Raw genomic sequence first — 14,742 nt, 5'->3', positions numbered from 1 at the left:
CTCCCCTCTGCCTGGAAAACTCTTGGCCCTTCATTCATGTGCCAACTCCAACTCATCTAAAGAAGTCACATCCTTTAGATCATTTCCCTGGACCTATAAAATTTGGGTGAAACATCTATGCATTCCTATACCACCATGCTGGGCACTGATGCACTATGATAAACCTCAGGTATGCATCCCCTCTCATCTGAGCACATCCTCCTATCTGTGCAGGAGAAGTGAGATGACAAGGGAACAGGAAGGTAAAATAAAGGGCAACAAGTGCCATTCAAAGGGAAACCCAGGGTGCTATGGGAGCTCTAGGCAAGGGTGACTTCCCAGGTATTGAGCAACTGGGAAGGCTGCCTAGAGAGGAAACATGAAGGATGACTAGGAAGAGATAAATTGGTAAAAATATTCCAAGAAGAGGGAATACCATGTGCAAAGTCTTAAAAGTAAGGATACACATGATGCAGGGTTGATGGAAGAGAGATCATATAATTAGTTCTTGTTGAGTAACAAACTATCCCAACATTTAATGGCTTAAAATAAAAACTACTTATTAAGCTCACAGTTTAAAGCTTTGTAGGTCAGCAGTTTGGGATAGATGGCCTGTTCTGCTGATGTGAGGGAGATTTGGCAGATCTTGTCTGGGCCATGCTCTTAAGTCTGAAGAGAGCTTCTGGGTCACAAGGAGACTGGCTGCTGTTAGCTGGGGTGTTACGGAACTCCTCCTCATTTTACCTAATCATTTAGCAGGCTATAGTTGGCTTTGTTCTCATGACTTTTTAAGAATGCAAAAGAGAGATTGGAAGCAAATAAAACCTCTTGAGGCCAGCAACTGGAACCCACACAGCTCCAAGTGCTGCCACATTTGATTGGCAAAAGCAAAGGACAAGTCCATCCCAAATTCTAGGTTGGGAATATGGATTTTGGCTTTTGTGGAAGAAACTGCAGGGAATTTTGGCCATTTTTGTAATGTTGCTTAAAGGTTAAGACTTAAGAAATAATCCATGGCCATATGATGAAAAGACTTGTGAAGCATATTAAAGTTTGGATGTTCCCTCAGGGTAATGAAAAGTACATTGTATATTTTTAAGGAGGAGTGAGGTACCAGCATGTGTGTAATTTAGAAGATGCTTTCTGGGTAGGTACTCTATACAATATTGCTGGTATGGCAGAGACTTCTACTTGCCTATCTAGAATCCATGACCCCCATCTGCCTCAGATCTCCGGGGCTGTAATTTGCTCTAATTTTGTTAGGTCTGTGATAGTAGGAGTTTAAAGAATTTGAAGAACTGGCACAAGGATAGGCAAATAGATAAATGGAATAGAGTTGAGATTAAACTTTACAATTATGGTCAATTGATTTTTGAGAAGGGTGCCAATTAACTCAATGGGGAAAGAATAGTCTTTTCAACTAATTATTCTAGGAAAACTAGAGATCCACATGCAAAAGAATGAAATTGAACTCTTACTTCACACATGACATAAAAAGTAACTAAAAATAGACCGTTGGCCTAAATGTAAGTGCTAAACTATAAAACTCTTTGAAGAAATCATAGGACTATATTTTTGTGAACTTGGGTTAGGCAATATGTCTTAGATACAACACTGAAGCACAAGTGACAAAAGGAAAAAATAGCAGAATTGGACTTCATAGAATGAAAAACTGTGCTGCAAAGTGAAAGTCAAGAAAGAATGGGAGATAATATTTTCAAATTATATATCTGATAAAGAACTTTTATCTAGATATAAAAGACACTTTATAACTCAGAAATAAGGACAACCCAGTTAACGAGAAGAGGATTTAAATAGACATTTCTCCAAAGAAAATACATAAATGGTTAATAAGAACATGGAAAGATGCTCAACATCATTGGTCATTAGGGAAATGCAGATCAAAAACACAAGATTCCACTTCATATCCACTAGGAGGACTATAATCAAAATGATAGAAAACAACAAGTGTTGGCAACGTTATGGAGAAATTGCTGGTGGGAGCGTAAAATAGTGCTTCTACTTTGGAAAATAATTTGGCATTTTCTCAAAAAGTTAGAAGTTAAAAGTTAAATATGGGGTTACCATATGACTGTGTAGTTCTACTTCCAGTTATTCCCAATGGAAATAAAAATAGGTCCACAAGAAAACTTTTATATCAATGCTCATAGCAGCATTATTTGCAATATTCCCAAATGGAAACATTCAAATATTTATCAGCTGATGAATGGATAAATAAAATGCTTATCTATACAATGGAATAAGCAGTAAAAAAGAATGAAGTAGTAATACATGCTACAACATAGATGAACTTTGGAAACATACTAAGTGAAAGAAGCTAAGCATAAATCATATATATTGTATAATTCCTTTTATATGTAATGTCCAGAATAGGCAAATTTCTAGAGACAAAGTAAGTAAGTGATTGCTTGGGGTGGGGGGGGGGAGTATATAGGGGAGTTGGGAATGGTGATTGATTGCTAATGAGAATGGAGGATGATTTTTAGGGGAGATAAAAATGTTTTCAAATTATTTTGTGACGATGGTTTCACAACCCTGTGAATAAACTAAAGGACATTGAATTGTATACTTTAAACGAATGGCTTGTATGATATCTGAAATGAGCCTTTATAAAATTTTAAAAAATGATTTTGATTTTAAACATATTTGAAAAACAATAGCAATGGAATTTAGTGCTTTTTATGGGAGGAAGATTGAGAAAAAGGTTTTATGGGGAGACCCAGGCTTCAGTTACAGACTCCAGAAGGTGCCAGTCTCATTGACCAGAAAGCTGCTCGTGGATGACTCACATCTCTTCATCTCTAACTGGGTCAGTGCCTACCTGATCTTCTGAGTTTGCTCCTCTAGGAGGAATTTCTCCCAGGCCTTCAAACCTGAAAACAATAGCTGCTCTTCCTGAAGACTTGATCTGTTCTTAGCTGGTGGACTCTGAATATTTAATTGGTCCTATTTGTTCTGACTCCTGAGGAGGCTTGAAATTCAGTTTGCAGTTGGCTTTTAGTAATTTTCCAAAACTGACAATAGTTGACAATAGTTCTCAAGTCCAAGTGTGAATCAGCTCACCTTTGAAACATACAGATTGCTACTGGTCTCTGCACTCAGTGATGATCATCAAGGAGTCAGAGGAAGGGCCAGGAATCTGCATTTTTGCCAGAGACCACGTGTTCTAGATAGAGGGAATGAATAGACAGCAGTTTAGGGATAGTGTTCTGTGGCACCTCCTTCTAAATTTTAACATGTCTGAGTTTCATCTTACTTTTTGTCATTCTTTCTTTCCTGTCTGTGTGTGTAAGTGTGTGTGCATGCTTAGTTATAATTTAATATTTTAACTTTGTCATCTTATTTTCTTATTAAAGAATATGAAGATATTCTGAATATATTAACTAAAATTTGCATACATTTTCATGTCGACCATTTGTTTTAGTGTAACCCTCAAAACAGCCTGATGAATTCTGCATTGGAGTTCTCATTTAACAGACAAAAACACGGAGATTTTGAGAAATAACTTGTAAGAACAAGCAAGTATTGACTTAAAAAAACTAACCTAAAGTTAACCTATGTGACACAGTTTGGACACGATGCTGCAAAGATAGGATAACAGGCATTTGCAGAAATGGATCTGATTTGCATCTCAGAAAGGGCAGTGATTGTCTTAAAAATTTACCCAGGAAGAAAAGCAGCTGATCTCAGCTCTGGTTTCAGAGCTTGAGTGAGTCGTTGGGGTGACATCTTGGTCCAGCTTCATCTCAGCCCTTCTCCAGTAACTGAAACCACATCACTCATCTATCCCTTCCCCACCACCAGGGCTCAACCACCAGTAGAGCCTCACTGAGCATGAGGGGTGGTGAATGTTCACAGTCAACTCATCAGTGGAGAGAGAGCCTCTGTATGTCTAGTCCAGGCCTATTGGAGCTGCAGAGCTCAGGGATTCCAGATGGCAGGTAGAGAGGGAAGGCACAGGGTGGGGGTCAGGAGGTGGTGGAGAAGGGGGGAGCTGTAATTTGACCTGATACATGGATGGCTTGCTAGGAAGCAACAAAATTTGATGGGAAAAGCCCATCAAAAGACAGCCCAAGATCCAAATTCTACCTCGGTTTCTCACTGGCTGTATTATCTTATGCAATTTATTAAACATTTCTGTGGCCTGTGAAATGGAATTTCTAGGATTTCATCTAAAGCTTAGAGTGAAGAGTAAATAAAACAAATGGTGCAATGTGCCCAAGGCATAGTAGGCCTCAAGATATGACAGATCCTCTTATTCTACCCCCACACCCCATTCTGCTTAAAGGCATCCATGATGAGTGTATTAGTTTCCTCTTGATGCTATAACAAAATTTCAAAAGTTAGTGCTTTAAACAACATAATTTTAAAAACAAACAAAACAAAAACAATATAATTTATTATTCTCTGGAGGTCAGAAGTCTTAAAACCAAAGTATCAGCAGAGTTCTGTTCCTTTCTGGGTTCTCTCTAGGAAAGGATGTGGTTCCTTCCAGTTTCTTGTTTCTAGAGGACACCTAAATTCGTTGGCTTGTGGTTGTTTCCTTCATGTTCAAAGCACAATTCCAACCTTTGCTTCCACCATCACTTCCTTTTCAGTCCCCTGGCCCTCTTGCCTCCCTCCTAGAGGACCCTTGTAATTATACTGGGCCTACTTGGGATATATTCATTTTAAGATCCTTAATTTAATATTATCTGCAGCATGCCTTTTGCCATGGAATATTCACAGGTTCCAGGGATTAGGATGTGGACATCTTTGGGAGCCATTATTCAGCCACCTACAATAGAAAAGGAGGTTCAAGAACTTGTTACAATAAAATCATGTCCTAAAAGCCTTGGCTAAGAGGATGATGGTGGTAAATAAAACATATTGGCTCCAGCAATTTGAAACACGTCTAAGAGAGGATGTGAAGCCCCCGGGTATGTTAAGAGTTTGCTGCCTCCTCATGGCGTGTACCACATTAGAGCACACTCATGCCTTTTTGTTCAAGCATTAACCCATGACGATCCCATTGGAGACTTCTCTGCCATTTGTGCTCCCCATCTCTGACCAACTCCTAAAGCAAGAATGACCACTTTGCTTCCTGAGGCCATTTGAACTGTGAAATAATCCTAGATATGAACTAGGTCTCTCTGAAATTTCTACACAAATCCTTCTTTCTATCCCTAGAAAACATCAAGAATGAAAACATAGATCCTTTGCCTTCAGAACTCTACTGCTCTTCCTGACAGCTATTTAATGTGAATATACCTATTTTAGTTTCTTAGGCTGCTCAAAGCACATACTCTGAAATGGATTGGCTTAGCAATGGAAATTTCTTAGCTTACAGCCAACTCATCAAGGTAATGCATTCTTACTGAAGACTGGTTGCTAGTGATCCTTGGCTCCTCTGCTCCATGCAGGGTACATGGTGGTATCTGCTGGTCTCTCCCTTCTCTTCTGGGTCTCATTACTTTCAGCTTTGTGCTTCCGTCTCTTTCTCTTTTAATTTCTCTTTCTCTTTCTTGCTCTTTCTCTCTCTGTATTCATTCCATTTATAAAGGACTCTAGTAAGAAGATTAAAATCTAATCTGGGTCATGCCTTAATTGAAGTAACCTCAAGAAAACACACTTACAATAGGCTTCATTTATTAGATAATTATGAGTAGATGTGTATTCTGAGGAACAAAAGAGAAGTAGGGTTACAAATCTGGAAATGCGAGTGGCATCCATGCCAGACTCTCTTTTTCACTGGTAGACAACAGCTTGCTTTTTAGAAAGAAACTTTGTAAAGGCCTGCAAAATGCAGCTCATTTGAACCTCAAATAATCCTTTTTATTAGGTTTGTATTCTCTCTAAAAATAGACTTTCAGGCAAGTTTAGAGAAGCAGATTTTAAACATTTTTTTACTTCAGTTCTTAGTAAGAAATTCATCTTAATGTAACCTAGTGCAAATGAGTGATGGGAGAGATAGATAGACAGATGGAGAGATCAACAAAAAGGGAGAAAGAGAGAGTCACTCCTAAGTAGAAGATAGATAGATGGTTAGATACACAGGTAGATAGATATATAAGCAGACGGAAGTGAAACAGAAATTTCACAAAATAATATTTATCAACGTAGGTACAGCAAGTGGACATGTTCTGCTTCTCTTTTGAAAACAATAGTTACGCTCATTTGATTTATGCACATCAAAGTGTCATGGTCTGCAGGGCAAAGTTGCTGGCATCAGGGCCCTGACTGAGAGTGGGATCAGAGCTTTGTTGCTCCAGTTCCACACAGCAGGACTTCCTTTTCAAATTTTTGATGTAGGAGGAGATGGGTCCTTGCTAAATCACAAGGCATGATGGTGGAACCATGGACCCTGGGGATGTGGAGGCAGGTGGGGTCTCTGGGAAAGAACAGGGAGGAGGGGACTCCGTAGAGCTGGGTTCTGTCCTTAGAGGCTGGCTGACAATGGGCAGCTTGTTGCCTCCAGCTGAGCTTCAGTCCCTCACATATAAAATAGTGCTGGGAAGGACTGGCCAGCAGCTTTGTTGGGAAAGTTAAATAAATGACGTGGTTTTTATTTTTTTATTTTTATTTTTTTAAATTATTTATTTATTTATTTTTTTAAATTACATTATGAAAAATATGAGGTCCCATTCAACCCCATCGCCCCCGCCCCCCACTCCCCCCACAGCAACACTCTCTCCCATCATCATGACACATCCATTGCACCTGGTAAGTTCATCTCTGAGCATCACTGCACCCCATAGTCAATGGTTCACATCATAGCCCAGACTCTCTCACGTTCCATCCAGTGGGCCCTGGGGGGATCTATAATGTCCCGTAATTGTCCGTGAAGCACTAATGACGTGGTTTTTAAAAAGCCTTTGGCCAATACTGTGAGCTCAATTCATTTTAGATATAGCAAATGCCTGTGATGGGGTGCTCTGAGACTGGGCTCCAATATTTCTGAAGTTTGGGAACCCTGCACATGGAAGCAGGAAGCTGTCTTGGGAAATGCTCAAGGACAAAACCTGGGAAGTGGACTTGGTCCAGTGGTTAGGGCATCTGTCTACCACATGGGAGGTCCGCGGTTCAAACCCCGGGCCTCCTTGACCTATGTGGATCTGGCCCATGTGCAGTGCTGATGCACGCAGGGAGTACTGTGCCATGCAGGGGTGTCTGCCTCGTAGGGGAGCCCCACGTGCAAGGAGTGCACCCCATGAGGAGAGCCGCCCAGCACGAAAGAAAGTGCGGCCTGTCCAAGAATGGCACCGCACACACGGAGAGCTGACACAAGATGATGCAACAAAAAGAAACACAGATTCTCGTGCTGCTGACAACAACAGAAGCAAACAAAGAAGATGCAGCAAATGGACACAGAGAACAGACAACTGGGGTGGGGGGAAAGGAGAGATAAATAAATAAATCTTAAAAAAAAAAGGACAAAACCCACCCATAGCTGGATGTGGGTGGAGAGAAGGTGTTGGTTTAGGGAAAATCCAAAGCTAAAACATTATCTATGTGATTAAGCTTCCAACTTAGATGTTTAAAGTCTGTGAAAGACCTTCTCCAGACCTCTAGCTGGTTCCAGGGGTCCAGATTGGGGTCTGGAATCTCAGAGTAGAATTTGCTCTTCTGAGAGATGGAGATGGCCATCTCCAGTCCATGGGGAGCTGAGGATGAGAAGGAAGGACACAGGGCTTCCCGGGAGGGTATGAGGCCTCTGACTGGGAAGAAAAATGGCAACCCACCACTGAGTTTGAGGATACATTCACTGTTACTTCCTCTCTTTCAGGGACATCTGTATCTATCTTAGGCACATGTGGGGAAGGACCTGAGTCAGGGTCAGAGGGCTGGCGGGGGATGGAGGGGTGATTTGTTCAGAGATGGCACAGAAAAAAACAGAAGGTAAGGGCAAAGAAGGTCAGACAGCTGTTACTTGAGAGAGGGACAAGCAGCCAGAAAAATTGAGGAGGCAGCAGTATTGGGCAGGAAGCTGGATTTCCAGGAACCCCACAGCATGGAGGCTTAGATGATTAGTTAGAAATGAGATGCTCAAGGGAGATTGGACAGGGCCATCTGGGGGTGTTAGCTTATGGGTCTGTCAATCTGAGGCCTGAGCATCCTGTGTCCAAGGCACAATGTTGACCCTTTCACGTTCCTTCATTTATGCTCTTGTGCAGACAGATTAGGTAACTCATTGGAACCAGTAAGTGGGAGAGGACAAATTACAAAGAACCCAGTGGTTTTTAAAATGCAGCATTCCTTTAAAAATCAATCACTTCCCTCTTGCTCTCAACTGAAACACACTGCTGAACCGCAAACCGAGAGAGGGCGGTGAAAGAAAGGCAGCCAACGGAGTAATGGAAGTGCGGTCCCAGCCTTCCTCATCCTCCTCTCATCTCACTGCTCTGAGTGTGAACCAAAGTAAGGCACCCGAGCACACTGCATGGCCTCCCGCACCCCAACACTCAGGTCAAGTGCTCTGGAGAAGGAGGGACGTTGGGCTCTTCATTAAAACAAACCCCATTAAACCAGGTCCAAGGTAACAGAGTGTTTTGACCCCAGCAGGCATTTGGACCACAGTGAAAATTCACTGTCTTTCTCTGAGCATAGAGGAAGCAGAGATGTTTTACTAGGACAGAAACCACTAGTATGAATATTTATTCCTCAATAATAAACTATTAATAAATATGTATGAATTTATCTAATACAATTACGAAGTCAACAGATATTTTGGCAGACCTACTGTGTTTTGGTCCGTGCGTGTGCTTGTGCAGGTACGTGCATGTGCACATGTACGTGTGTGTGTGTGCGCATGGACTGAGACTTCTCTGTGACTCGTCCCTCATCTCATTTTTCTAGCAGCTGCCTACTAAACGTCCCTACATCTTCATTTTTATTAGAGGATCTTCCTTAATGTTGGAATGTTAGGCTGTCCCCTGGCTACAGTATTGGTTTAGAGTTGGTCACCTGACCCACAATGAGCTAGCTCATTAAAATCTTAAGCAGAGGGGAGGCAGCTGTGTCTCAATCAGCTGGGCTCCCGTCTACCACATGGGAGGCCCTAGGTTCGCATCCCGGGGCCTCCTTGTGAAGGCAGGCTCTCCCGCATGCTGTGGAGTGCCATCCATCCCGCAAGCGTGGAGGAGCGCCACCTGGCCCATAGATGCCGCAGAGTGCCACCCAGCCTGCAAGCGCCTCGGAAAGCAGACTCAGCAAGGTGACGCAACAAAAAAGGGAGACAAGGAAAAACACAGAAGAGCACACAGTGAATGGACACAGAGAGCAGACAGCAAGCAAGCCCCAAGGGGGGAGGGGAAATAAAATAAAATAAATACAGACACAGAAGAACGCACAGTGAATGGACACAGAGAGTAGACAGCCCGCACGCACACACACACACACACAAATCATGGGGAGGGGATAAAAAAAATCTTAAGCAGGAAATTGTGAAATTCGAGCTGAGAAATAGGAAACAGTCTTGTTATGGAGAAAGAGAGAGCACACCCGTACATGAGCAGGCAAACATGAGTGAGAGCTCCTAGAGAGTGCCCACTATCTTTATATAAATGTCCCTTTATGCTTTAATTATTTGGGTGGGTTACCAATGCTGCCTCAAACTGATCCAACCCTCAAAATGTAAAACCTAACCTCAAATTCACTTGGAACTTCAAGGGGGTCTGCATAGCCATCGCAAGCTAGAAAAGAAGGACATGGTTGGAGATTCCCGCTTCCCAATTTCAAGTTGTACCACAAAGCTACAGTAATCAAAATAGTGTGGGACTGGCATAAAGATGGACAAACAGATCACTGAAACAGAAATAAAGTCTAGAAATAAACCCACACTTCTATAGCCAGTTGAGCCTTTGACAAGGTTATTAAATATCTGCAGTGGGGGGAAAAATAGTCTTTTCAACAAATGTGTTGGGAAAATTGGATATCCGCTTGCAAATGGATATCTTCACATCATATGCACACTCGACTCAAATGGATCAAGGCCTAAATATAAGAGCTAAAACTATAAAACTCTTATCAGATAACATAGGGATAAATCTTCATGACCTGAGATTCAGTGATGGATTATTAGATAGGATACCAAAAGCACAAACAATGAAAGAAACAATAAGTACATTGGATTTCATCAAAAGTAAAATTAATGTCCTTGTTCATAGAAGGAAATTATCAAGAATGTGAAATTACAACCTAGAGAATAGGATAAAATAGTTGTAAACCATATATTGGATAAAAGTTTAATAGCCAGAATATATAAAGAATTTTTGCAAGGCAAAAATCACTACCAAAAATCCCAGTTAAAAAATGGGCAAAGAACTAGAATAGACATTTCTCCAAAAAAAGATATTCAAATGGCCAATAAACACATGCAAAGATGCTCAATATCATTAACCCTCAAGGAAAGGTTAATCAAAACTACAATGAGATACCACTTCATACCTACAAGGATGACTATTATTAAAAAATAGAAAAAAAAATCCAGGTATTGGAGAGGATAAGGAGAAATTGGAACTCTGGTATGTTTTTGGTAGGAATGTAAAAGGATGTAGCCACTGTGGAAAGGGCAATATGGCAGTTCCTCAGAAAGTTGGTATAATCACCATCTAACCTGGCAATTCCACTTCTAAGTATATACCCACAGAAAGGGAAAATGGGGTCTCGAACAGATGTCTGCACACTGATGTGTATAGTGGCATTATTCACAATAGCCAAAAGATGGAAACAACTCAAGTATCCATCAATGAATGAATGGATAAACAAAACGTGATACTCACAATAGAATATTATTCAGCCATAAGAAGGAAGTTGTGTTATGTGCTGCAATGTGGAAAAACTTGGAAAAAGTGTGTGTTCTCAGTGAAATAAGCAAAGCACGTAAGGACACTTACCGTATGATAGAATCATAAGAGATACCTAGAGATGCAAATTTGCAGAGATAGCAGATTAGAGGTTACTGGGGTGGTAGTGGAAGGAGGGTGGAGGGGGAGTGTTTGTAAAAATGTAAATGAATAAATGGTAATCTAACGCGTCTTTACTGAGCATTGTTCACCTGTCTCATCCTGCCCTGAGTGCTGAGGGTGCCCAGAACTCAGACCTGCTCTGAGGCATCTCAGTCCATGGGAGGCAATGGCATGTGGGTTAGAGGTGCAGTGATTGGGGAAAGGGTGATCTACAGAAGGGGAGAGTGAATGCTTTAGAGCGGGGAGGGTCTAAGAGCACGTCCCAGAGAAGGTGATCCTTCCACTGTGTCTTGGAGAATGAGTTCCACTGTCAGTCTCTGCATATTCAAGGGTGTAAAATAGCTGGGCATGAACTGGCGAAAGTGGTTTGGTTTGGCTGTAGTGAGGCATGATGGGTTTGGAATGGGTTAGGGGTCTTGGTAGGAGCAGAGACTGGAAGAGGAGGTACAGACGGATTAGAAGGGCCCTTAGAGGCCAATTTAAAGAGCTTGGACTTGACCTTGGAACAGGGAGTTATGTGGGTCCCTCTGTGGAAACTGACAACGATGTTCCCATTGAATTCCATAGCAGACAACCCTGGAGAAAAGTGAGCCCACGGAACAGGATCTATGCTATTTCCTATTCCCCAATCTGGGATTGTTTTCTGATTTGCAGATATTCTTCTTGAAATACCTAATTTTAAATATGCTTCTTCTTTTCCTGCATTAGAACACATTTTGATAAACTAAAAATCTTTAAATTGAACTATGCTTTATATATATATATTTTTGGGAAAGACTTTTTTTTTTTTATTTAAAAAAAAATTATTTCTCTCCCCTTAACGGCCCCTCTCCCCCTAGTTATCTGCTCTCTGTGTCCATTCGCTGTGTGTTCTTCCTTGTCTGCTTGTGTTAGTGGCACCCGGAATCTGCGTCTCGTTTTTGTTGTATCATCTTGCTGCGTCAGCTCTCCTTATGTGCAGCGCCACTCCTGGGCAGGCTGCACTTTTTTTGCACTGGGCAACTCTCCTTATGGGACGCACTCCTTGTGCGTGGGGCTTCCCTATGTGGGGGACACCCCTGCGTGGCACGGCACTCCTTGTGCGCACCAGCACTGCATGTGGGCCAACTCATCACGTGGATTAGGAGGTCCTGGGTTTGAACCTTGGACCTCCCTAAGCTTTATATTTTTCACACAGATATAAGCAGGAGATAAAGTGATTGGGTACAAGAATCTGTAGAAATCAGTGTAATAATAAATGAATAAGAAATAATATTAATGGTACCAGCAATAACAGTTATAGCTGACAGTGGTGAGTGCCATGAGCCGTGACAAGGCTGACAGATGGTGGTCTTGTGGAGAAGGTAGAGGGGCACAGCCTGATGCAAATCCTGGTTCTTCAGTGGCTTATTATGTGGCCTTGAGTATGTCACATAAAATGGGACAACAATAACAATGGCTTCCTAGGGCTGTCATTGGGATTCAAGGTAATATTTCATGTTCAATTCTGGGCATTGTTCATTCAGTGTAAGCTATTTATTTTTTGAAACTAAGAAAAAAATATTCTCATCTAGTGATATATTTAAAAATATATCTCTTAGCCTGATTCCATTACACCTCCAATTCTACACATTTCTTTATTGTGAAATTCAGCATACTTGCAAGGCATAAAATATAAGTATGTAGATCACAGGAGGTAGTGCAGAAAAGCAAAGAAAAGGAAAGTTGGGATGACTCTTTCTGATTGGTTTTAGGTATGAAAATCCTGTGGATATAGACAGCTTGATACAATTATTTGTTTTTTAAATTTATCACTTTAATAAAAGATACATTTGGAAAAGTAAAATTGATTTAAAAAGCCTACCACTCATGTTATGATTTTAGCTGTTCTTCTCAATTCTCTTCATGTAGAGTCATGTCACGAAGTAGTGTGAATACACACACACAGACACATGAAATTTTGTAGCTTCAGCTCCATTTTTCATTATATGACAGCTATTTTAAAACTTTATTTGATTTTTTGGTAAATAATATGTTAAATATGTCCTCATTACTTCTTCGTATGGATGATAATTTGCAACATTCCTCAGTGTTGGATATTTTTCTTGGTTCCAAATGGTAATGAATTTGAAAAGATATGTGCTAACATCATTAAGAATGTGAGAAATCGTGAAATCAGCATACACACAATATACTCATACCTAGAAAATCAGCAAACACACAAATCAACCCAGCCCTGATCTCATCAACATGAAAACGTATACTATCTTACAGACGATTACAAATGCCATAGCAATCCTGGTTTTTGTCCTTCTAAAAGAGAAAGAGGACAGATTCTATGGCCAGGCAGATGTGAATTCAGAATCCACCCTTCCTAGCTGGTGGTCTTGGACAGCGGCTTACCCTCTCTAAGAATTTGTTTTCTCATCTACGAAATGCAGGTAATGTTGCCTTGCTCATGAGGTGGTTGCAAAGTTAACGTTACATTTGTGCGATTCTCTTGCCTTCTAAATCCCACATACACGACATCAATTTTCTTACTCATAAATGGTATCAATGGGCCCAAATCCTACCTCTTCTGTAGAAAGAAAACCCTCTCCAGGCAAAAAAGATATCTCCTTCCCTGGTATACCTCTAGTGCCTGGAACAGTGACAAAAACATAGCAGGCACTTGGTAAACATTCATTGAACAAATGAATGAGTATCCTTCAACAAGACAACTTTGAAAAATTTAACACCCATTTAGTGTTCTAAGAAAACTGAGTCCTCTCCGTTTTCTGGGTCCATTCTATAGTTACACATGTGATCAAGCTGTGATTGCAGAATATTTTCCACTAGAATGTAATTGTATTCACGGCAATTGTAATGTATCTTCTGCAAAACAAAGCTTGACTCCCATTGTCTTATGTGGAAAAACTCTAGAGAATAATAAATTTTCTCAGAATTTTCTGCGCATTCCCCCCATATACTGCTCAAAATCACAAAGGAGTGAGGAAGAGAAAATAATTTTCGTGACAAAGCATCTGTACATGTGGGTGGCCAAGGATGTTTACCTAAAATGGATTTGTGGTTGAAGAGAAAATTCTTTTACCCCAAAAGGTGAATCTCACTAATGCTGATTACAGAAATAAGTTTTACTGCTTGATGTATGGAAGAAAAAAAAATAACTTTCTAATTTATTCCTGCCCCATACAAATAAGGACTGGGAAACAATACATGTTTAACTGTGACTCTGAGTTCTGCAGAAGCAGGAAGTTGTATCAATATTGAAATGGAAATTACTGGAATGTTTCATAAGCATAGATTTGCTTTCTGCCCAAGACAAGCAGATTCTGTTGCTTTTCTCTCATCTCCACTGACAGTGTGCATGGGCAGGGACCCATAATGATCTTGAGCAGGAGGATGGTCAGCGAGGAAGCCAGCCAGCAGAATGGGAACTGGGTTCTTGTTCATCGGTTTTCCGCAAAGCTGTCAGGGCCCAGAATCAAGGCAGACTCAACGTGGTCACCTTTTCCTTCCTGAAAAACAATTAGATTCCCAAAACTGCTTATGAGGAGAAACCCCTTCCACAAGGAGCAGGGAATTTCTCTTTACCACATCCCACAAATGCTTCCACCTGGACTGGGAACCTGTGTGTCCCAAGTTAGAGTAAGGCTGGGATTCCAGAGGAGTGTTCAGAGGACAGGCAGAATGGTGCCAAGGAGGAGAGCTAGAGAAAGACAGCTGGCTTGAGATGCCAGCTTTGCCACCCGTAGCTGTCTATCCTGAGCACATCTCCATCTACAGCCTCAGTTTCCCCACATGCCAACGCAAGCCA

This window comes from Dasypus novemcinctus, chromosome 3, assembly GCF_030445035.2.
Source record: "Dasypus novemcinctus isolate mDasNov1 chromosome 3, mDasNov1.1.hap2, whole genome shotgun sequence".
In the NCBI taxonomy this organism is placed as follows: Eukaryota; Metazoa; Chordata; class Mammalia; order Cingulata; family Dasypodidae; genus Dasypus; species Dasypus novemcinctus.
Note: the sequence above shows the minus strand (reverse complement) of the source record.